This window comes from Ambystoma mexicanum, chromosome 10 (genome assembly GCF_040938575.1).
Source record: "Ambystoma mexicanum isolate Mex_15411 chromosome 10, UKY_AmexF1_1, whole genome shotgun sequence".
In the NCBI taxonomy this organism is placed as follows: domain Eukaryota; kingdom Metazoa; phylum Chordata; class Amphibia; order Caudata; family Ambystomatidae; genus Ambystoma; species Ambystoma mexicanum.
The window spans coordinates 1,317,272,143-1,317,298,086 of record NC_090932.1 but is presented as its reverse complement, the minus strand read 5'-3'; the positions used below and the strand labels follow the sequence as shown (position 1 = coordinate 1,317,298,086).

Sequence of the window (25,944 nt, the reverse complement as noted above, 5' to 3'; positions counted from 1 at the left end):
GTTGCGGCACACTCTAGAAATTACAAAAAGTTTAAAGAAGTTTCATTTGTTCTGCCCAGAAATACACATTTTTTTTCTAACAGTTTAAGGGTAGAAGTTAACAGCCCACTTAAGATTTCTAGTTAATGACTTTATAAAAATTTCTTTTTATAGTTTTCTTCTTTTAGTATCCAAGATGGAAGCAATGGACAAACCCTTTCGTTTGGTTGTTCTGGTAAAGGAGGAACGCAACTATCAAAAAGAAGACGGATCAATGAATGAGTTTTCACAAAAACGATGCTGGAGCAGCTGGTGATGGGAGAAAGGCATAGTTTCTACTGCACATTACAGTTGGTGGCTTTTCTCATATTAAATATGCAACATATCATTCAGGTATTGGGAATCTCATTTAAACTTACATTGCTCATACATCACAGTTATGGGCTGCATGGTACTGTAAACCTTGTAATATTCCATCAAACTGCAAAGCATATTTTCTTAACTCTGTGGGCTGCAACTATCCAGCAGACATATTTTACTCTTAAATATCAAACCCCAGTGAGAGGGCGCTAGGTCATTGCAGGGACCCTCTCACTGATGAAGTGAGTGACCGTTCTCAACAATATTAGCCACTGACCTGGCTGTGATTTATAGCTGTATGGTCAAATATTAGCTGCACTTGTGGGGTGGGGAGGGGTGATCATTTATCTATCCGTTCACCATACACAAACACCACGCCTAACAGGACCTTCAAAAGAACAATTTAGCATGACGAGACCATGTAAAGAAATTTACATCAACTCCTACTGAAAAGACGAGAAGCAACCAGATCTAACATACCCCAAGATACACATTGGTTGCAAAACTCCACATTCACAACTGGATTATTTCTGCGCTGGACTGCAATGCCCCTAAAAAAAACGTTCACGAATGCTCAAAGAAAGAAACAAGCCAAATGGTTCACCCCCAGAGTAAATCACTGAAAGGACAATCAGAAACTGGAGGAATAATAATCTACCCCCTAGCAAATAAGCCTACCATCAACAGCTACACCTTACCAGGGCCTAAGCACTCAAAGCAAAGAAAGCACACTACTCCAAACGAACTGATTCGGCGCATCACAGCGAAAGGGAAATGTACAAGATCAGAGAATTCAAAAACCTGACTGCCTGTAACGCAACCCGTACAACTACACAAGAGCTCTGTGACTAGATTTCTGCATATCTCACCCAAAACATCATAGACATCCAGGATCACCTTGATGATAAGTGATGCACTCATCTGCATGCCACCAAGAATCCAACACCTCTATCTACCTCCTCTGATTGTCTTTCCACCTTCTGTCGGCAGAGAACTTCCAAGCTACCATTTACTCATGCAACCCATCAGGATTCTCCTGAGGATCTATGCCCCCTCCCCCAATCTTTACAAGTCAATCATGACATTTCCAGACTTCGTGACCATGTACCTATCCTTCCACAACGACTCAATCGACACAGGAATAGTCACCATAATCACACCTTTGCTCAAAAAGCCCAGAGCAGACCCATATGAACAAAGCAGCTATCGCCCCATCTCAAACACGCCTTTCGTCGGGAAACATCTGGGAAAAAAATAACATAACTAGTATTTTACCAAAAACAGACCAACTCGTGAATGAAGTGAAGCATGGTTTTAGACCTTCTAGGAGTACATAATCGACTCTGTGCTCCATCTGGGAAACGCTTTAAAACAATGCAATTAAATTATCTGGGAGTGCACTCATCCTGCCCGACATCTCAGCTGCCTTTGACAGCCTCAGTCAACAAGGTCATGCTAAAAGACTGGAAGATATTGGTATTAAAGTATTGACTCTACATTGGATCACCTCCTTCTTGTGAGAAACCTGAAGGGGTCACAACCGTTGTCCTGGGGGATCCGCCATCCATTTGGCCAGGACACAGCCATCGTTATTGTATGCAGTTCTTGGGTGGTGGGGGGGGGAGAAATCACCTGGGCAAGGGGTCTTCAGAGAGTGGCAGTGGGACACAGTGTTGAAACGCAGTATCCCCTTCCTTCTAACACCTGTAGGATATTCAGAAGCTCTACCCCCCCTTTTCCCACATGAACACTTTCTTACACAGTAACCGACAACGGACTAACACCAGAGCCGTTTACCTGACATGTCCCAATACGCGGGTCAGGCAGAGTCAGGCTATTGACAATCACACACACCTGATGGCCCTTCACCTTCCCCACAGGGATAAAGAGCAGAGCACAAAAGCATACTTCGAGCAAGGCCAAACGCACAAGGAGACTGCTAAAGCAGACCGGAAGTTCAAACGGAGAAGAAAGATGGTGAGACCTGGAAGGACAAAGGGGGAGTTGCCGTTGCCCTTTTCAAATCAGACCCACAAAGCCTCCAAAAGGGAAATCATTAGACCGGGAGCTACAGCTGGTGAGCAAAGTAGCAGACGCCAATAGTACACGAGGGACTCCTGCTTTGATAACGCAGGCGGAGAGGCAAGTTGGCTACCGTGGTACTATACTTGATTCCAGAGAACAAAGACGACATCGGGTTCAGCACAGCCAGTGAGTCGGAAGAAGCGGATAGTAAACCGAACTGTGTTGAGCCTGAGGTGGCAACATTTTTAAGGCAAGGAAACAGAAAGAGAAATAACTATGTGTTTGAACTTTAAAGTAAGCCCAGTTGAGGTCCAGGTGCAGAGGGGTCCGGAGCCACGTGGCGCTCATTCGAAAGACTGACCGGGACCTTTTCTTTGAAACTACAGGAAGCAAAAGCCAGAGGAAAGGGTGGCATGAGGTGTCAGAGTGGTCCTATAAGTGTTAGGTCAAATCCCTTATACAATCTAAAATTTCTGACCCGTGGCCAGAAGAAAGCTAGGGGAAGGGAACCCCGCTTTCCGATAAGATTGTTAGCTGTGGAATAAGGCAAGTGTGAACCGACAGAGGGATGTCGTAAGAAAGCTAGGAGAAGGAAAACCCCGCTTTCTTGCAATGCATGAACTGTGTTAAGAATACATGAACTGTAGAATAGAAAGGCCGTAGGGAACCCGACGGAGGGAGAACAAATGGCAAGATGGATCAAAGCCTGGCGGAGGGAGATCCTAGAGGCGAACAGCAATCGCCCAGGGTACGAGAATACCAAAGGAACTCTGTTTATTTCTTTGAATCAGCCAGCCTTCGAAGGCAAGAGATTTTAGTAATAAGGAGAATTGGCCTCTGAAGGTTTTTGACATTGTGAAACAGAACTGTGAACCTCGTGCTGATGAGGCCAAGGAGTGTGTTGTGCTCTAGTGTCCCACCTTGTCCCGTGCTTCAAACGTGGGGAAGGGAGACCCAGTCATACCATCCTGACTTTCGTTTTGTGAACTCTTCTTTGTTTTCTGGTGTACATTATCCCACACTCTTTTTGTAATTTATCAGTAAGGATTGGCAATTTTTTTTTTTAGCATAGGCCCTTTTTATATGACAAGACGCCAATATATTTTTTGTCAGAGATGATTGTTGCAGTGATTACATTGTACACAGTCCTTATGTTGATTAGACTGTGAATACAGGTCCTGTGTGTTGGAACCAGGGTACACTTTATCTCACAGTTCGTGTGTTTGATCCTTCCTGGAGAGATGGAAACATGCCCAAACCTGTCACCCATAGTAAGAAATCTTGGAACGAAAATAGATAACACCCTGTTGCTCCACAGATCAAAGCCACTGTCAGAAGCGGTTTCTCCGAGCTGCACATGCTATGCTGCATCTTAATTTAATTAGCATTCACCCACAGGGCCATGGACATCATTTCTCCAATTCTATACAAAAAGCCTCTAGCACCGACTCCTAGATGACCTAATACTTCAAAATGCAACTGCAAGACTACTTCTCAGAATTAAGCGATTTGGACGTATCATAACAGCATTAAGTACTATATTTCAACAAAAGGTAGCTGGCGCTCCTCTCCAGAAAGAACATGGCATGATAACCTGTTCTGAGGTGAGAGTTTGCAGCACACGCTGTTTGCTCACTGTGCCTTTCACAGATGGGAAATATCCATTTGCATATCAGTCTTTGTCCCACCCACATGGGCAGTCCAGCACCGAAATGCTATGTCAATTTCTCTCTGAAGAGTACCAAAAGCAACCCCATACACACGTTTCAGCCTTGTTGGGCCTCATCAGTGAGGTGAAGCTTTGTCTCTCTGAGCACAGTGAGCAGGGAGTCCACGTCTGGTTCCCCCCAGGTAACTCAGGGTGACCAACCCCAAGTTCCTTGCAAATATTTCAACAAAAGGTAGCTGGTGCTCCTCTCCAGAAAGAACATGGCATGATAACCTGTTCTGAGGTGAGAGTTTGCAGCACACGAAAAAGCAGTGGCTGCGAACTCTCAAGTGGTTAATAACCACTGAACAGGTTATCAAGCCTTGTTCTATCGAGAGAGGGGCGCCCGCTACCTTTGCAAACCAAATTTCAAGGAACCTGGGATTGGTAACCCTAGGTCTCCTGGGGGCAACCAGACGTGGTCTCCCTCTCACTGTGCTTAGAGAGGCATCAGCTTCACCTCACTGATGATCCCCAACAAGAGTGAAACACGTGTATGGGGTTGCTGGTGGTACTCTCGTTCAGGTTGGAATTGCCATTGCATTTCGGTGCTGGACTGCCCCTGGGCAGGACAAAGACTGATATGCAAATGGATATTTCCCATCTGTGAAAGGCACAGTGAGAACAAGCAGTGGCTGCGAACTCTCAAGTGGTTAATAACCACTGAACAGGTTATCAAGCCTTGTTCTATCGAGAGAGGGGCGCCCGCTACCTTTGCAAACCAGCATTAAGTACTATCTCAGTGGCTACCGTAAAAAAAAATTGCTCATTGAGATTGTTCATACCACGGAGGGGCTCTTCCTCCTTCAGAAGTAGGTTTACACACTACACTCCTTCCTGTACACTTCGGTCTAGCAATGCTGCACTAGTACTAATCCGTGATTTCAACAACTAACGCTTTTTCAGTGCTGTCCACAAAACTGAGGAACACCCTACCGAAACCTACCAGCTGGGAGGAGGACCATTTGACTTTTAGGAAATTGCTCAAGGCTTTGCTTTTTTACCGACCGGTCCGAAAGAAAAGAAGAATATCAATGGACTAAAAACTATGCAACAAACACTTGGCTAATTTAAGACAAGCATTTTTTGAAACACTTAGCACTACCATCTGCAGGAAACCAAGCTGACTCATGAAACCTCTCCTATGTGGTACTCGTCCTCCCCTTTAATCTTAGTGAAATCTACCACCAAGATTCAGTGAGTGACAACACCCTACCACACTTTCCACCCCATCATCTCTCAACTAACTTCTCACTACTAAAATATTGCATCCTTACACCTTCCACACTCCGACAGACAACCTCATAGGTCTAGTGCATTTAATAGATTCAGACCCGATTTATCTTCAATCATGCTGTTCATTTTTGCACTCCACAATCCGGAGGCTGCCCATATGGCTAACCTGCCTGGTCAGTACCAACTAAAAACAGATTTTCATATCGAGACACACTGACCTGCATCTACTAACACCAAATGTCTCTACATCTGCATTCCCGCTATCAAACTAACACACCTGTCCTCCTTTCTTACAGAACCATGCGCAGAGAGGCCAACATTATTGGCAGAAGGGCGATTTGAAAGACCACTTTACATTACAAATGGAGACTTATTCCATGTTAGAGGGCACATTCAATGATCGGAACAACCTTTTTTGGAACTTCAGTAGTCAAGGTCATCCAACAGAGTTGCTGCTAGTCACTGGCCCATTCAATACTTTGAGTTCACATTTTGAATACATTACTACAAATTAAAACAAAGAATCCTTTGAAGTACAGATTATAATTCAAATGTCAAGTTCATGTACAAAAAAATGAATTTATTTTTCTTGAGAAAGCAAGTTTGTCTTCTGTGACATGTTGGTTATCAAGTCAAAACATTTTCTTAAAATTAACTATGGACGACTTTGAATTTATAAGTTTAAACACAGAGTGTTAGCTGGTGGTATATTCTATTCCTGGCGAGGCTGCGAGATGACAGACTGTTTCTTTGCAACTTCCATTGGATAGTGGATGTGCTTTAAGGAAGTCTGAACCTGCTGATACTATTGTCCTATTGCCCGGCTGATTCCCACCCACCTGCCCAGATAGTGATACTTAACACCGGACCTGCGTGTGCGCACTCATGGAGTGCACAGAGTGCTAGTTGTGGTGAGGTGAGGACGGTGGGAGAGTTGGGATTTCTGTGTTCAATAATTGACCCACTTTGATTTCCAATGTCCTGTCCGAGCCTGGAGCAACCGGCAGACCTCCGATTGGCTACTCCAGTCATCATCTCACCCTCCCGATATAGACAACTCACTGCGGCATACCCTTGGGGAGCCTTTCTATTGTCTTAGCCCTTTCGACCCTTGCAATTCCCAAATTCCGCCCCTCTTCGCCTATCCTGATCACCAGTATTGCCCCTCCTTTCCTTCCTTGCTATCCACACGTACTAATCCTACTTGTCCCCATAGCTGCTCACAAGACTACCACTCCTGTAGTTATCCCTGTTTTGCGTAGGCAAGCCCTCATGCGCTCTTCGAGACCCGCAAAGCTTCTAAACGCTGATCCAGCCGACCTCATCCACGTGGCCGCTCACTCGCTGCTTGCCAATGTTCCAAGTCGATTGCGCTCTAATCACTCACGGACCTGCTTATTCAACGACTTGTGAGCCTAACCACAGCCCACATGCTAACACCTTCTGGAAGCGACTCCCAGCCGTCTGATGCCGCAAAACAAACACCGGGGCATCACTGCAGCTGATGCACTCAGCCATTTAGTGCTTGTCCTCACCTACATAGTGCACCATATCGGAAATTCAATTGTGTGCAACACTGCAACCTACTTAAGATCTGTTGCCCCTCGTAGCACCTTGCCCATAAGTGGTCTCCTCGCTCTGCTACACATTTCATACTACCTGGAAGCTGATCTTGTCGTCCACACTGCAGTGATCAGAAGCTAACCCTGTACACATTCTACATTTTTGCAAGTTGACTGTTGATACGCCACAAACTGAACATTACTCTGAAGTTGATTTTTTCCTTTATTGCACAGTTCCTAGAAGCTAACCGTGCACACTATGCATTTATTGCAAATACATTCTGCTGATCTGTCATACTCTGCATATTATTTGAAAGTTGAATCTGCCTATATTGCATAGTGGCCAGAAGCTAATTTTACATGCTCTGCATGATTCCGCTTATGTGCCACATTCTCCATATTATTTGGAAGTTGATTTTGCTTATACTGCACAGTACACTGAAGCCAATCTTGCACACTCTGCATTTACTTTAAATTGATCCTGTTGCTTTGCCATAGGATGGTGAATTTACTGTAATTGATCCTGTTGATCTTCAATACTCTGCATTCGACTTGGAAGTTATTTTGCCTATTCCGCATAGGGCCCAGAAGCTACTCCACCCTGCCTATTAGGCTAACAGTCTGGCCTTTAGCCTTGAGACTTCTCCCCAGCTTTGGCATCCTCAGAGTGGTTGCTCTTACTATGGCTACCATTATTTAATGCCATAGCTCCGACCGAATTCCCTCCCTCCTTCATTCCTAACCAAACACAACCAATCTGCACTACTGAAGATTTAACTAAGAGAAACTGCGCTCTCTCCCCAATTCAATGGATGGAACAAGTTACTTACCTGTAACTGTTGTTCTCCAGCATGGGTCTGGCATGGATTCACATGCTCATAATGACTTCCCTCTAACTAAGCCCCGCCTCTGGCAGCCATCTTCATATTTGGTAGCACGTGAAGTGGCAGTATGACCAAGTGAAGAGCCGCAGAGGGGTAGGCGGGAGGGTTCGCATGTGAATCCATGCCAGACCCATGCTGGAGAACAACAGTTACAGGTAAGTAACTTGTTCCTTCTCCAGCATGGGGTCTGGCATGGATTCACATGCTCATGAATAAAGAATACATAGCAGTACCCACATGCACAACCACGGAAGGTGGCAAAGGCTCAACATTAAGCATTACATCAAACTCAACATTAAGCAATTCTTACCTCCTCACCAGGCTCACCTTAGGCGAACAGATTGCGCAGCACTGCTTGGCCGACCCTGGACTCCTCCCTGGAATCCCGATCGACGCAGTAGAATTTCGTGAAGGTGTGCGTCGACCTCCACGTAGCAGCCCTGCAGATGTCCAGCAAGGGCACACCAGATAGGAACGCCGTGGTAGCTGTGATCGCTCTGGTGGAATGGGCCCTCGGACTGCCAGGCAGCGGTCGGTTTGCCAACCGATGACAGTACATGATACAGCCGTAGAGCCATCTGGAAATGGAGGCCTTTGAGAGAGCATCCCCCTGATTGACAGGTCCAAAGTTCACAAAAAGTTGTGACGTCTTCCGAAAACACTGTGTGGTCCACATAAAACTTCAGCGATCTAGCCACATCCAGCTAGTGCAAAGTCCTTTCGGCCGGCGACGATGGCGACGGGAAGAAGACGGGCAACACCAAGGGCTTGTTGAGGTGGAAGTCCGACGGCATCTTGGGCATGAAGGAGGGGTGCGTCCTGAGCACTACCCTTGTGTCGTGAAAAGTCAAGTACGGGGGCTTGCAGGAAAGGGCCTGGATTTCTCCCACTCTTCGTGCGGAGGTGATGGCCACAAGAAACGCCGTTTTCCATGACAAGAACTTCAACGGAGCCGAATGCAGAGGCTCGAACGGAGGTCCCATGAGCTTGGTCAGCACCACGTTGAGCTCCCACGTCGGGGCCGGAGCCTTCACCGGCAGGAACGATCTGAACAGTCCCTTCATGAATTCTTTCACCAGACGATGAGACCACAAAGATGTCCGCCCCGTGGTTCTGGTGTATCGGGAGATCGCAGCAAGATGAATCTTGATGGACGCGTGCGCCAGTCCAGCCTTGGCCAGCGTCAGAAGGTACGGCAGTACCTGGGGAGCCGTAATCCGTAGAGGGTTAATCTTCTGTGCGTGGCACCAGACAGAGAACCACTTCCATTTGTGCCCATAGCATTTAAGAGTTGAGGACGCCCTGGCCTTTGCAAGAACCTCTCTGCAGTCGGCCGGTATGTCGTATCCTCCAAACTCTAACGCTGCAGGAGCCAGGCCTGCAAGTTCAGCGACTTCGGGTCGTGATGGAGGATGGCGCCTCCTTCCCTGGAGAGAATATCCACGTCCACTGGCAGCTTGATTGACAGGGACGCTGACAAGTCCAGAAGGTCTGGGAACCATATCTGCCTCGGCCCCGCGGGTGCGACGAGGATCATCCTGCACCGTGACCTCTTGAGCTGGTTGATGAGCCAGATCAGCAATGGCAATGGAGGGAACGCGTATAGAAACAGGCCCTCCCAGGGGAACGAGAAAGCATCGCCCATGCTCCTCGGCTGGGGAAACCTGCTGGCGAACCTCCGGCACTTGGAGTTCTTCGCCGTCGCGAACAGATCGATCTGGGGTGTGCCCCACCGTCGGAAGAGGCGGTCCACTAGATCCTGTCGTAGTTCCCACTCGTGGCACGAGCGCAGCTCTCTGCTGAGCGAGTCGGCGATGGTGTTTTTTATCCCTGCCAGATGAAACGGCACCAGAAACATCCCTTGGGCGACGGCCCAATGCCACAGATAGTGCGCCTCCTTGGACAGGGCTGGGGATCTGGTACCGCCCTGCTTCCTGATGTAGAACATGGTGGTGGTGTTGTCGGTGAGGATCCTCACCACCTTGCCCTTGAGGGACGGAAGAAAGGACCTGAGGGCCCAAAACACTGCACGGAGCTCCAGGACGTCGATATGGAGGGACTTCTCCGTCAGAAGCCGAAGGCCTCTCGCGTGCAGATTTTCGGTGTGCGCTCCCCACCCTTCCAGGGAGGCATCCGTGGTCACTGTCTCCTGGTGGCCGGGGGTCTGGAAGTCCATGCCCGCCGTCAGATGCGCACGGGTGCCCCACCACCGGATCGCTCGTCGGAAACTCTCGTCGAGTGTGATCCTCTCCTCGAAGTTGCCCGTCGTCTGGATCCAGCGCGCGTCCAGGAACTACTGCAACGGGGGCATCCGGAGCCTGCACAGGCGGATGAGATAAATGCAAGAAGACATCATTCCGAGGAGGGACTTGATGGACCTCACCCTGGCCGCAACCAGCATCCGCTGCACCTTGCCCAAGATGGCCCTCGTCCTTTCCTCTGACGGAGAGGCCAGAAGCGACACTGTGTCGAGCTTCGCTCCCAGAAACAGTGCGTCTTGCGCGGGCACCAGGTGGGACTTGGCGTAGTTTATGGAGAATCCCAGGTCCGTGAGTAGTTGGACGGTCCTTGCCGTGTGCTCCACGGCGAGCTCCTTCGTCTTTGCTCGGATGAGCCAGTCGTCCAGCTAGGGGTAGACGTGGATCCCCTCTCGGCGCAGCTGCGCCGCCACCGGTGCGAGGCACTTGGTGAACACCCTGGGTGCCGACCTCAATCCGAAGGGAAGGGCTCTGAACTGGTAGTGACGCCCTTGGACCACGAACCTGAGAACCTTTCGGTGTCCCTTTAGGATGGGAATATGGAAGTAGGCATCCTCCAAATCCAACGACGACAGGAAATCGCCCTCCTCCAGTTGACTGTCATGATCTCTGCTTCCAAAAGATCAGGACTTGCCCGACTCCCTTGGAAGCAGACCCATAACCCCGGTTCCGAGTGCCAGCCAGTCCCAATTGGGACCTTTTGGACCCTGTCCTGGCGCCAGTGGCACCAGGCTCATAAAGATGTCCAGTCCCAGCGCTGGAAGCGCCGGGCTCATAATGCTTGGGTGGACTTACCTGCAGCAGACCATGCTGCTTACTTACCTGCCAGTTGAACCCCTGATCCTCTTCTGTTTGGGACTACTTTTCCTGTTGGGTGGGGCAGGAGCCACTCCCTAGGTTCAGAACACTGGAACTCTTCTGGAAAGCAGGAACTCTTTTCTTACCTAGGCGTGGCTGTGGAACGAGACACCCAAGCACTACAGGAGGCTATTTAAACCACACCCGATGGATGAATCTTGCTTTGCGTTATTCTGCATTCTCTGCAGCAGAACGCTCATCGTGTCTTCTGCTTCTGATCCTGGGCCTAAGGGAACAAAGGCTTACCATCCTGGAATCCAGTCTTCAGCAGCACCTGTAAAGACAAAGAAAGAACAGGTTAGCACTACGGTCTTCAGTGGCAGCGCATCTCTTACCTGGTCCATCGGCTGTCACCAACGCCTCGCGCTGCATTCCGGCATCTGAAAGACAAAGGCTTACCTACTCTTCGCATGCTCCGGAGGACTTCGCACTGCATTCCGGCATCTGAAAGACAAAAGCTTACCAGCTCTTCGCACGCTCCGGAGGCCTTCGGCGCTGCATCCCGCATCTGAAAGACAAAAGAAGGTGCGTTTAAAGACATTGGGCAACTTTATTACTCACGTGCCATTACTCCTTCCCACGCCGAATCCAGTGGGTATTCCAGCACCCTTCAGCTTCTCTAAAGCTCCGAACTTGTACCTGCAAGATAAAAGGGACAGTTAGTGCGCATCGTGAAGCAGGCTACAAGCGCTTACTTACGTGCTTCCAGGCGCTTCTATTCCTCACGCGGGTTCGATCCTCAACTCTCATCAGCCCGCCATCCGCCGGAACCCTGCAAAACAAGAGATATCATTACAAAAGACTTTTAAGACATTTGAAGTGCCCAGAACTTACCGTTTGTGCAGTTAACGACGGACATCAGTCCTCTGAGGTCAAGAGGCCTGCACCCTTATCCAGTGAAGAAACTGGTTACGGCACCCTGCCCCGAGGCAGATGGAGAGCTCGGCGTTCACTTACCTAAGGTGAGGGCGTTAACCTTTGGGGTTCTACAGGAGAAGAGAAAGGGAAGAGGAGAGAGGCACCCAATAACCCCAGTTCATTAATCCCATATTTTCTATCTGCAGACATCTTACTCTTCGAGTCAGACATACAGTGCACAGAGGTCCAGCCCAAAGAGCCAACCGTGTGTTTCACATCACCTTTGAAGATACGGCATTCACCCAGTCAAGACCGGCGCCTCTGCGGGAATCAGGTGAGCGTTACAGAGACCCAGGACGTGTTGGAGGGTGACCATCCGGAACTTCTGTGCCTTGATGAATTTGTTCAGTCGTCGTAGGTCCAGGATGGGACCCCATCCTCCCGTCTTCTTCATGAGGAAGTATCTTGAGTAAACTCCGGAGCCCCGAAGCCTCTTCGGGACGAGCTCGATGGCGCCCTTCTTGAGCATCGCCTTTACCTCCAAGAGAAGTTGAGGGACGTGATGTTCTTTCCTGGCCAAAGGGGGAACCCGCTGGCACCTCTTTAGAAACTTGAGCGCGTGCCCCTGAGCTAGGGCGTCCAGCACCCAACGGTCGGTGGAGATGGACTCCCACACGCTGACTAAGCTCGCCAGCCGGCCTCCCACCGGGGTGCTTCGGTGGGGGCCCGACCCCACGGCCGGTTCAGTCCTGCTTCGACGAGGCTTTGCCACCTTGTCCTCCTTGGCGACGACGGCGGGGTCCGCCTGACTTGCCTCGTCCCCTGTAAGCTTCCTGCGACGACGAACGGGCCGCTTGACGGTAGGTGGAAAATCCGCCGCTGGAACCTTTGGAGGCACCCCGTTTGCCTCCGCTGCTTCAAAAGGGCAGCCGCCGTTGCTGGAGAACCCCAAGAGCCCGGGCTGTCTCCGTGCCGCCTTGATGGCTTGAAGGGAATCGTCCACTGTTTTCCCAAACAGGTTGTTTCCGTCGAACGGCATGTCCAAGACTCTGGTCTGCACGTCCTGACGGAAGTCCGTAGCCTTGAGCCATCCACGCCGCCTAAGGCACACGCTGTTGCCCAACTAGCAGAATCCAGTGTCAGCGATGTCCGTCGCAATCGTAATGGCGTATGTCCGACGCCACCTCTCCTTCCTGCAAGATCTCTAGGGCTTCCGCCCTCTTGTCTGGTAGGAAGTCCAGCAGGGGGGCCAGTTTGTACCACAACTCCCTATCGTAGCGGGCTACGATAGCCAAGGCGTTGGCTGCCTTAATCGTCGTCGCTGCCGACGAGATGACTCTGCGTCCCATCGTGTCTAATTTATTTCCCTCGCTGTCCGGCAGGGAGGTTGACGTAGAGGCCGCGCCCCCCCGCTTTCTTCCTGGCCGCCACGGAGACGACCGAGTCCGGGGTCGGCTGTGCCCGAAGGCACAAGGGGGCCGCGTCCGGGACCCGGTGCTTCTTCTCGTACCGATCCCTTCTAGCCGGCGTCGTGGATGGGTTCTTGAGGAGGGCGAGGCCCTCATCCCAAATATCATCTAGTAGAGGTACAGCGAGGACCGTCTTCCTCTTGGTCTCGCGCCGTTGATAAAGGAAACCTTCCTCCTTCTTCTCTTCCGGGCAGAGCTGGAAAAGCTCGGATGCCCTGGCGATCATGGAGTGAAACGATCCAATCTCGTCGGGCGGGGAAGCCCGGGTGGGAGGTGACGACGGGAGATCCTCGTCGTAAACCTCGTAGTCTGTACCCGTCGCGGCCGTGTCAGTCCTCGTATCATTCCCACATGTTGTGGACGGGGAGGAGGGCTGAACAGGGCGCGATGGCTGAAAATGAGGTGGAGGATGAATCCTTCTTCTCTTAGGGGGAGGGCTCCCAGAAGGGCCCGGCTCCGGGTCCCCCGTCGGGAGCGGTTCCTCCGTTGGTGGTAACGGCAGTCTCGTCCTTATCTCCGAGCATAAGGACTTTATAGCCAACAAAATGGCCACCGAGTTGTCTTGCGGCACTGGTTGAGGGAGATCCGACGGGTGATCAGAAGCCCCGTCGGCATCCTCGACGCCCTCGTCGTCTTCCACGTCTGGGTCCCTCCCGACAGGATGGCCTTCCACGCCAGAGCCGTGGCCTAAGGCCTCGACCAGCTCCTCCTCAGAGGTTGAGGCCGAATCCACGACGACCTCCTGCCCCCCCCTTGTTTTTCTCCGTCGGAGGTTTCACGGGGGTCCTATCGATGGGCACGAAAGAGGACTCCCTCCGCGGTGGCAGGGAGATTCTGGGCCCCGGGGTCGCCACCACTGGCGTAGCCTCCACAGGCTGAGCCAGGGCCGCCGCGACCGTCTCGATAGAAGCCTTGGCCGGATGGATCAAGGCTTTCACCCCTTAGGCGCGCTCACCGCCTTCTCCTTGGGGGGAGGGTCACCACCTCGCTCCCCCTCCGATGGGGCCTTAGGGCACGACCGGGGTCTATCCAGGAGTTTCGCCGGGTGCTCGGCCTTCCTCTTACCCGAGCCAGAGCGTTGGATCGTGGTTGATGGCACCGGGGAGGATGCGCCCTGCCTGGCTCCCGTAGAGCCCGACCGTTCGGCGCTCCCGGTGCCAGCGGACTCGCGGTGCTTTGCCTTCTGTTGGATCCCCGTCGCCGGGGCGCCCTCAAAGGTCTTAGAAGACCGCTCGGACTTCTCCTTCTCGCCCGACAGGCTCTTCCCTTCCAGCCAGTTGGCGAGACGTTGATGGCGGTCCTTCATGGTCCGCTCCGACATATTGCCGCAAAACGCACAGTCCTTCTCCACGTGCGTCTTGTCCTCATGTAGGCAGTAAAGGCAAAGGGAGTGTTCGTCCTCCTTAAAGATATTCTGAAGCTGGCATCCAGGGAAGAGCCTGAACAGCTTTCCGAGCGTCGAGCTTCCCTTCTCCTGGGCCATGTCCGAGATGGGCCTGAGAAACTTCTGGAGTCCTCCAAAAGCGTGGCTCGACGAAATCTTCACCCTTGAGGGGCGTAGACGAATCCGACACGGGTCCCCGTTGATCGGATGAAGAAACGGTGGAGCTTGAGGCTCTTTTGACCGAAAAAAGAGAAATCTTTCGGAGAAAAAACGTGAAAAATAGCAAAAACGCTCGAGAGCAATAACACGAGGATCCCAACACTTGAACGTGCGGTAAAAATCTGAAGATGGCTGCCAGAGGCGGGGCTTAGGTAGAGGGCAGTCATTGGCTGTGGTCAGTATGACGCAGAGATCAGTGATTGGTTACTACTACGAAAGACAGATCAGAAACGAAACTGATTTTTTCTTTACCGAGGATTCCCAGCATGACGGGGAATATTCATGAGCATGTGAATCCATGCCAGACCCGATGCTGGAGAACTTACGCTTCGCCTCACAACCTACTCCTAACATACCTTGCCCTACTGGCCTTAGAAATGCTAGGCTAGGATCTCGCACTAGCAATATATGGCTGACCAGAAACTATCGAAAGACTGTCCCACGTGACAAGATTTCTCACACAACACCCACATCAGGCCGCACTGCTCACAACATTGCTAATACTACCTCGCCCTCTCAGGCACCCAAGTATTCCCCTAGCTGAGGCACCTCCCATCAAAAGGAGCCCTCATCAATGCCAGGTCCTGAACTGCTCAAGCGCTAGACATAGCAGACCTGATTTCATCCAACCACCTAGACATTTTAGCAATCACAGAAACTTGGTTACACCCAGCCGCAGGCCCTTCCCTCTCATTAGCCTTACCCAAAAACTACACAATCATCAGATCTTAGAACTTCCAGTAGAGGCGAGGGAGTAAATGACCCATTCTCTTCGTGAGAACTACTATCTGTCAAACTCCTGCTTTCAGCTGCACGCACTTTACTCATCCACCTCTTGTCCAGACCCCCAGGCCCCATCTACTCCTTTGAGGAAGATATCTCACACCTTCACTTCCTCACTAAGAACACCAAATCTGGATCCCAAATCATGCTACTGGGAGATCTCAACCTAGGACTACATGACATTCAGTATGCCAACACTACAGCCATTGAGAACACCATCTTAGCTTGGCTTTTCTCACAGCATCTCCGAACCAACACAAAGGGAGAACCTTGGATTGGTTAGCAGACCTAAACTGCAATACTAAGATCCTCTCCAATTCCCCTTGTGCCTGGTCTGACAACCTCGTCATATCCTTCTCTATCCAGGACTCCTGCCACTCTCCACCTAACGACCCATGTACCACCCGCCTTAACCCGCAACAATCGCTTGGCCACTCTGGAGAACCTACTCCCTTTATACAAGCCTACCACCAACCCTCACGGGAATACTGATAAGAATCTGGCCACCTTGGTGGACCTATATAATCACAACCTTCTCCAAGCCTTAGACAAAATAGCCCCACTTAAAATGAGAAAAGTGAAGTCACCACTGCACCTAAACAAGTGGTTCTCTCTAGACTTGAAAGCCCTTCGCTAATCGAACGAAGCCAACTGGAAAAAAAACCTTCGGCTCAAAATAAGGTAAACTTCACTATGGCCTTGAACTCCCACAAAGCAGCTATTCTGAAAACTAACAGTAACACATTCAACGACAGAATCCAAAATGCTAACTCCAGCTCCAAAGAGCTATCTATCATCCCGAGAGTGTTGGATTCACCAGTCTCTCCCGCTGAATCTGGCATTAAAGATGCTTCATGGTGTGCCAACAGCCAAAAAGCTCTCCTAGACAAAAATCGCTTTATTACAAGGCAAAACAGAAGTAAAAAAACTCAGCATCTCTTCAAGCATCAAACTAAGTGCGGTCCACATCATTCCCCCCAATCCCTGCAACTTATTCGAATTCACCCGTCAGCACTAAAGTAGAAGCTATTCTATCAAGTTTAAAATCTTCAAGACGTCAAGGCGACATTTGCCCAGCAATGATCATAAAGGAGGGGGCGAAAGAATTTGCTTCATTCATCACCTCCTTCAATTCCTCATTCCAATCATGCACCGTCCCAAACAATCTTGGGTCATGCCACTCCTTAAAAAACCTAATCTCGACCCAAGTATCCACACCAATTTCAGACCCATATCTACTGTACCTTTTCTTTTGAAAATATTGGACAAAGCGGCATACATCCAAATTCAAAACCATCTCGAACTTATCCTTCTAGGCCTTCACCAATCAGTGTTTAGACCAAGACACAGCACTGAGAAAGCTCTTGGATTTAAAAATCCAGATGGATGAATCTAAAGATAATGGAAATCTTGCCTTACTTTTCCTGCTCGACTTGTCGGCAGCTTTTGATTTAGTTGACCACAATAACCTAACATTTGACCTCTGCAGCTTCCTTCTCCTCCAAAGCTGCTGCCTGGATTCAGTCCTTCCTCTCAAACGGAACTAGGACGGTCTTCGCACCCATTGCCCCAGAAGAGCCTGCCCCAATCACATGCAGAGTTCCTAAGGGCTCCTGCGTCTCCCCGACCCTATACAACATTTTTACAAAGCGATTGTTCAACCATTTAGACGATTTGGGTGTCTTCTAGACAAACTATGCGGATGACATGCAAATCCTCATCACTCTCACAGGCTCATATGACAAAGATTCCAAACTACTAAATAAAGTTTACGTCAGAATACAGGCATGGATGGCTAACCATGGTCTAGGCCTAAACGACAAGACCGAGCTATTACTTATCAGCTCAAAACATTGACAAACTAGACCCCCAGTACAATCCATTAACATTGATGGGAATAATATCAAAGTCTCCAGCAATGTCAAAACCTTAGGAATTTACCTGGATTCCCCCCTCTCCAGACAAGGTAATGCGACAGCAACAGCCTACACCTCCAAGCTCAATGCGTGCAGGCCTTTCTTGTCCATCAGCAGCTGTATCACACTGGCTAGAGCACTTATACTCTCAAAATTGGACTACTGTAACACTATTTGTACACTAGCAAGCGTAACCTAGATAAACTACAAGTGCTGCAAAATAACGCTCTTCGAATGGCTCTCAATATCCCTCGTTCCAACCACATCTCACAATCAAGACGTAATTCTAACTGGCTCACAATATAAGACAGGATTACATTCAGAACATTAATGATCACTCATAAATGCCTCTCAAATACTGCCCCTAAATATATGGTTGACAAATTTACCAGACAGCAATCCTCCAGACCACTGAGAGCTAACTACTCTAATGGCATTAAGATTCCCAAATTCAAACTTTAAAAAACTGGTGGGTCCAGTTTCACAGTCCTAGCAGCAAAAACGTGGAATTCCCTGTCCGCAGCGCTAAGAGCCGAACCATTCTTTAGATCCTTCAGAAACAACTAACCAAATGAAAGTCCACAAACTACCTTAGCACATTGCACTTGACCTCTGGCGGGTTTTTGCCTAGATATGTAACACTAGATGCCTGGTAATCTCTTTCTTTTACTGTAACTAACTTCAGTATGCATCTCTCCTGCCAAACACATTCTTGATATGCAACACAAGTCAACTGCCGGCCTACTTCTTCTGTACTACCCTCATACATGTAACTCCTGTATCTAGTCACTTTCATGTTTGTAACACTTGTATGAATAAGTAAAAGCATCCAAATACCTCTGGGTTAGGTGCGCTATAAGCAAATAAACTAACGCCAATAATCTAAAGTCGCGAATAAGGTGTGAACTCTCAAACTGTTGACCACTCAACATGGGGAAAAGATTAATGTTCCTTCAACACCACCTCCCCAGGGCACGATTCAACGGACATATGAGCATACCTGTCAGCACCTAAACTGATGGCAGGGCCCGTCTTGGAGCCAGTTCTTAATGAGCCTCGTACGGTGGAGACATTCAGCCGTCAAACTGAGGCTCTGACTGTTTATCGTCTTCGATGACATCAAGGAATAGACCTTGGTGGAGGAGGTTATGACAAATAAGGCAAGAGATTATCTTCAGGCGAGGAGGGGAGTTGTGACGGATTGGGTCCACCCACAGAGAACACTCTGCTTTCGAGGAGGCTGGCTAAATTCAGTAGAATTAGAAAATGGATTACTGGTACAGCTGAAGTACCAGTCAGCCAAGCCCAGAGCCCCTGGTGTGCTTGGAAACCAGACAAGTTTGGGGTCTTCTCATAACGTTTCATCCCTGGGTAAGTTTAATCAGGATCGCCTATGGGGCCCTAAGGACTTGGAGGCTGACAATAGCATTATATCCCAGACTCTATCCAGCCCCTCTGCTGACTCTTTACCCAGGCCTATAGGCACACATTCATGTAGACTATCACTGATGGCCATTTGGGAGCTCAGGCCCCTGAATCTCTAAGGCTCCCCGTCTTGTGTTTGGACTCTCCGGCGTCATCATTGTCTTCAGGATCTTACACCCCACCATGCAGGTCATTTGGGATACCACCAGCTGCTACTCCTATGACGAGGCGTTGCTTGCGGCCATGAACAATACCCTGTTGATTTTAGCAAAAACCATGAATACCTGAACTGAAAGTTTGCTGACCAAGTATCCTTGTTAACTACTTTGACAGCAAACGTACCCTTTGTAGTAGGATACCTTACATCGTTCACTGAGTGAGATCAGGCGACCTATCCGCCCAGTCTCATCATGTAGCCCCTAATCCCTCATCTTCCACGCAGGTTGGAAGTTTGCTGGGTCTGGTCCTCGGATCATAGTGAGTGTGTCCCCTTTTCAGCAGAAGAACAGCTACCAGACTCTGTGGAAGACTTGGTATATCAAATTTGGTGGCTGAAACCCATCAGGATTTCATGATTTTTGGCAAAAATAGGGGTAGGGTTATGGCAGCCCCAAAGAGGAAAAAAACAAAAATTGAGGCTGGACAAAGGTGTTGCACCATCGAGCACAAGGGAATTAATTTGTTTTCAGTCTACCCCTCCTCTCCCCTCCAAGGAGGTTACGTTGAAGGGAAAAGGAAAAAAAATATGTTTCAACAAAATCTGCTTTAAAGGTTATAGCAACTGTAACAAAGGTTTCAACGGGTGGTGGTACCCGTCGATTCAGTTCTGGAGCTATCAGACAATGAAGACCTGCTGAATGTGTCTATATATTCAGCAGGCTAAGAGAGTGTCCACTTGATGGAAGAGGAAGGGCGAGTGGATGATTTCATTCCCCCTTTTGGAGGGCGTCCCTCTAAACCAGTAACCTAATGGGTATTGAGAATACTCAACAGGTCCCATAGTTAAAGATGCTTGAGCAGAAGAGACTACTGTGCAATAATTCTGAGGCTACAGGGAACATTTCTCTGTCTGATGCTCACTCTTTCCAATATATGATAGGGGAAAAGAATGGTTTTACAAGGGAAGGTGCTCATGTTCCAAGGGGTGGTAGAAAATTTGCCCTGGTGGTTCGTCAGAACCCCCTGGTAAATAGAGATTGAATTAACTTCACATCTAAATTGGTAGATGTGAATGTGGTCCTAATAATAAGAACTTGAGAGCTGCTCGCATCCTTGTTGGAAAGGTTTGGGGACTGCTTTGATTCGTTCAACCAAAACAGATAATATGTATTAAGGGATATTGCAAAAGGTCAGTTCCCTTCGCTGTTTGAATTGGATCAAATTTTAGATCCCTTGTAATTTGGTGACAGCAGCTTTGTTAGCTGCAAATTACCAACTTGAAACTCAGGGATAAACCTGAGAGAAGTTCCAATGCCCTATGGGCCATCTCAGATGGGATCCTCCGGTCCACTGGCTCTGCTAAACAGTTTAGGTCCCTTAGAGTGACTTGTTCTCAAGTCACTGATACAAAGTCGCAGGAGATTGCCTTCAATCCTGCGACATCCCAGTCGGATTAAGGGAGAGACTAGTCTTGGGTGCCGGGGGAGTTAATGTCGAGGTCGCTGTATCAATAGCCAATGACCATTCTCCCCTTTAAGCACCTTAAATTTGGTTCCTGAAACACGCGGGGAGTCAAATATCTTCTGGATAAAAAGAACAACACATTGATGAATTTTGACATAGTACCTCTCCAGGAGAATGGGTTGACTGAAAGTCCTAGTTGGAATTGTTACACGTTACTCCTTAATCTTGCTCAAAAGGGTGTTTCGGGCCAGTCAATGTTGGGCCTTTTGACGGCCTGTAGGTTTGGTTGAGAGTTCCTGGGCCGCCCTGAATCCATTCCTCGAATTGTCAAAATCATCTTGGTTGAACTATTATGGGAATTTGGTCGAGTCTTACGCCATTTTAAATGTATCAAGGACGATAGTTTCCTTGTGGCAGTCACTAAATTGCTGAACTTATGCACAGCAGAGTGTTGGCGATGATTATAGCCAGGGATTTGAATGTCTGTTGTATTCTCGACAACTCAGGTAAATTGCACCCAAGAGAAGTCAGGTGGATGATAGGGGCCTTATTAGGCTGAATGGGAACATTAAGGGAGATGTCCCGGATTGCCCTACTTGGCAGACGGCAATCAGCTCCTCAATAATTGCCTACTTTTTTGTTTCGATGGAGTTGTTGCCTATGGTGGAGTCTTTTGTAATAACGCCCCAGACAAAAAGCAATCATATTTTGGGATTAACTTTGTTTGATCAGTTTCCAACTCAAACAAGGGACTTCTATCGGGACGCACACCTCCTTGTTGGCCTTGCATTCAGTGATTCAGAAATTTGGGAGGGATTGGGGGATATAATCAAAGGAATAGATTATATTGCAGGTCTAAATCTTTTTGCAGTCAAGCAGTTTCCGTGCGCCAAAACCTGCACTATAACTGTCTTCGGCTGGGGCCTCCCTCTGGAACAGCCTCCCTGCCACTGAAACTTGAGGAGAGCCATCTTCGGTTCTGGGAGTATTTTAAGACCTTCCTCTTTGCTTCTGCCTTTGCCCGTCCTCTCCCCTGCTGATTATTCTATCAGGATTGTGCACCTGGCCTACCCTGATTTCCGGGCACAGGTACCTGCTCACACTGCCACCCACCTCCACTGCCTCCAGGCAATCCCTAGCACTAGGGTCTGTATCTGTAACCATACAGTACCCCCCCTTTTTCCTGCACTTATCAGACATACCCGTCTGCTGCCTTAAACCCAGCACTTGCCGGCTTCACTACCACCGTTTGTTGCCTTTATTATTTATTCACTTTATTATTTATCTGTTTTCCTTTGCAAAGCACTTTCCACTTCTCCTCCCCTTCCATGCACTTTTCTCCCTTTTCCCTCCCACATGCACTAGCACATTCTCAATGTCACTGGGCCAAGTAAGATAGTTATTGTTCTCCTTTGTTCCCCTCCATTGCCTTGTCGCGCTCTGAAACACTTGTGTACAAGCGCAATACAAATAAAATATCAATAACAAACATGTATTTGATCCGGAGGTGCACGTTGAGATCTGATATCAGGGGGTTGTTGGTGCGACATAGCAATTCGATTTCAATTAAAATCAGAGCACTGAAGTTGAGGTATAAGAATTGGTATAGAGGGCATCAAGCCGCCTTGGAAATGAGATGCCCAGAAAATGTTGCAGACTACAACCTCAAAGAAGATTGCGTAAATCTGGGTTATACTGAATGCAATTAAGTTTGGCCAACAATTACCCATAAAATTGAACCCGATCCCTGAAGAAGCCTGGGTTGCCCATTTCTCAAAAATCTTTGGTAGGGAGACATACCCTGGAACCGACTTGGGGCAGCTTCTGGCAGGGTGGCAGCTACCTTTTGATAGGGATGATCTAATGATTAACATCAGGAAGACCAGCAATTTGAGAGCCCACAGGACCCGATGGGCAAACAAACTATGTTTAAGACCCACACCTGGAGGTCTGGGGGACATTTGGCGGTCGTCTTTTCCAGGATATCATTAACAATGAAAGTGCCACTTTCTTGGAAAAAGTAAATAATTGTCCCCATTTTTAAAAAGGGGAGGAGAGAAGACCCTTTGAGTTACTGACCAATTGCCCTCAGTGACACCCTGGGTAAGATCTTTGCCAGATTGGTGTCAAGAGATCTGTTAAGGCAGGTCAAGGAGGTTAAATGCTTCAACTCTCACCAATCTGGTTTTGTGCTGGGCTAGGGACTTCAATCAACTGGATGGCATTTTCGTGGATAAAGAAACACGCCTTGCTTTCAACCCAACCGGTTTACTTAGCCTTTATAAATGTTAAACTGGCCTTCAACTCAGTGGATCAGGCTCTGTTATTTGTAAAGCTCCATAACTGGGATTGCCCACCAGTCCTTTTAGCAATAATATGCGTTTTGTAACATCAATTCAAGGGCGGATGAGCCAGCAAGGTATTTTATCGAGATCCATATCTACATATAGAGGACTAAAGCAGGGGTGCATTTTGGCCCCTTTGTTCAATCTTTTCATAGCTGATCTAGGTCCTCGCCCGAGTTCAGTCTTTTCCTCCTAGGTTGGTGAGCCTTCCTGTGGCATGGCTTTTAAATGCATATGATTTAGTATTAATGAAAGGTTTAGGTCCAATTGGTCCCTTATTTTCAGCTTCATACAACTCTTTGGCGAGCCTTGTTGTTCCAATAATTGCTAATTTTTGATTTGTAAGGATTTGGTCACTGGGCTGCACTTTGGTTTTCTTTTTGGTCTGAAGCTGATCAGACTATAACTTAATGTAGTGGACTGTCTTTTTAAGAGAAACAAGACGAAAACCATTTGTATTGCTCCCTCAGCAGACTTGTTGATTGAAGAAATAATGAGAAAATTAAAAGTATAGTCCAATTTTTGTTATGTATCCATAATTTCGTATTTATTTTCAAAGTTATGAGTCAATGCCCTCTACACATGTTTCACTGTCTTTGATTTTTAGACAGATCAAGTCTTTTTTGCAGCACATACAACATATAGAAGCATTTTTCGCCACACTTGGTATCAAATTAAAAGAAAATATTTTGTCTGAAAATAAAAAAACACATTTTTTCACTTAATTGCCTTCAGATATATTACAAGCACTTACTAATATTGTTTGCCTTAAGTATTCAGCTCAAATTCTAAACATTCAAATATTCAATTTTCGACGTTGCCATTTGCTTTGTAATTCAGTTTGTATTTAACATTTGCTATTTTATTTTAGCCGGTATTTCTTAGCATTTATTGTCGAACAATTTTGCAGTTTACTAAACGTATTTATAGGAAAAAGGATACACTCACTTTCAATTTGCTCTTTGGCCAGAGTATATAGTGTTGATTCTCCTGACAAACTTTTTTCCTTTTGTGTAAAGTATCCCAATTTTATTTGGGCTAGAAAGAAAGGAACACCAAAATGGTAGGCTTGTTACAGCGTTCAACTCTTAGCTAGCATTTCTGAAACAAATCTACATCTCTTCATTTTTAAAGAGCCGCTCATGTTAGGCTTACCTTTTGTTTCCTTTGTCTACAGGCTTTCGCTATTTCAGGAAACAGTCCTTTTGCATGCGGAATGGTGCAGCCTGATAACCATGCTGCCTTTCTGCTTCTTTACGTATAAATGGTTGCTCTGAGATGTGGTCACGTGACTGTGTATGTCACGTGATCGCAGGTTCGCCATCTTGGTTTGGGGTCATTGCAATTATTTCCCTCACATTTGACTTACCTTTAACTCCTGTTAATTTCAACTTTTACTACTCTTGTGGATGCGGGATAGCGCCGCTTTGTAGCCATTACGCTATTCTATTTCATTTCACATTCTCGATCTCCAAGAAGCGTGGTCACGTGATGGTGTATGTCACGTGATCGCAAACACCATCTTAGTTTGGAATCATTTTGATTACTTTACCTCGATTTTGCTAACTTGATTGTTTTATTCTAATTAGAAGAAGAGTTCTATCACTTTATTGTAGGTTCACCATTTCTTCTTTACTTACCTGTTTTTCAAATAATTTTTCAATGTGAATACCTTTATCCTAGTGACAACAGATTAGAGTCCCTTTCATAATCTCATACTAATATGTGTTTAGGATCAGGATTATTATTGGTTTGAAACATACTAGACTGCAGTTGCTTAGGTTTAGTGCTTGCAATAATTATTAGCTTGCATACTTCTGTTAGCTAGACATCCAACATGCATAAACATTTATAACTGTTGAATTTCAAAAGTACTTATGGGCTGAACAGTGTTGTTGTTACAGTAAATGTATCAGTTCGGTGTCCGAATTCAAACCCGTATGGCAACTGTCTAAAGTACAGATCCAATAAGCTTCTCTGGTTCTGAGCATTTTCTCCAAATTGCCTCCTTGCTGTGGTTTGGTTACTTTTTCCGATTCCAAAGTACTTTATACCTTTGCTTGGTTCATTTGTATGTTCTGTTAGGTGATGGTATCCCAACGGCTATCTTATGTCTTTATTGTTAATGGCTCTCATATGCTCTTGAATTCTAGTTTTTAGTTTTCTCATTGTGCTTCCTACATATAATTTGTTTACATGTACATGTGATCACATATACTACTGTTTCTGTATTGCAATTGATAAAGTTTTTGATTTGGTATTTGGTTCCATTCGGCAGAGAAACACTTTTTCCCGTTTTCTGAAAATTGATGACTAATGCAAGTTCAGCATTTATAGTTGCCCTTGAGGGGTATTTTGGTCCATAGTTGGGTTGGTCCTTCTTGCTTCTTGGAAATGTAGTGTGAATGACTTAATATGTCCTTTAGGCTTTTCGCTTTTTTTAAAGGTAAGTGTACATCTTCAATTTATCAAGATTGGTCTTGATCCATTTTCAAAATATGCCAGTTTTTCTTCAATATATTTTGGATCTGTTTGGCATTGGTGCTGTATTGTGTTATAAATCTCAATTTTTGTTCTGTTGCATCCTTCTTGACTTATTATTTTTTCAACAATTCCATTCTTAGTTTTGTCTGTTTTTTCATAAGAGTTTTTCAAAAGTTTTGACTTATAGCCTCTCTCGAAATTTTTCCAGTGCCCGTTTAGCATGTTTTCCAAATTCCTGTGTTTCAGTGCAGTTCCTTTTGATTCTTAATATTTCGCCATACGGTATGTTTCTTATAATATGTTGGGGGTGATGACTTTTTGCATGTAAGATAGTATTGCCAGAGGTTGGTTTTACATAGTGTTGTCAGGATTCTTCAATTTTGAATATATATTTCCAAATTTAAGAATTGAATTAAATTGGGACTTTGGTTGTTTGTGAACTTCAAATTGTACCGGTTTGTGCTTAGATAGGTGACAGTCATTCAGGGTTGCAGTGTTTCCATTCCAAATCAAAAGAATATCATCTATGTACCACCCCCAACATATTATATTATTGAGTTTGGTATAG

The 25,944-nt window shown here is 47.2% G+C and overlaps 1 protein-coding gene across 2 annotated transcripts in view; it reads right to left on the bottom strand.

Annotated features, from left to right (window-relative positions):
• Positions 1–25,944, bottom strand: part of CHEK2 (checkpoint kinase 2) — an 816,762-nt gene that overhangs the window by 173,997 nt on the left and 616,821 nt on the right. The gene's annotated exons all lie outside the window — the stretch shown is intronic.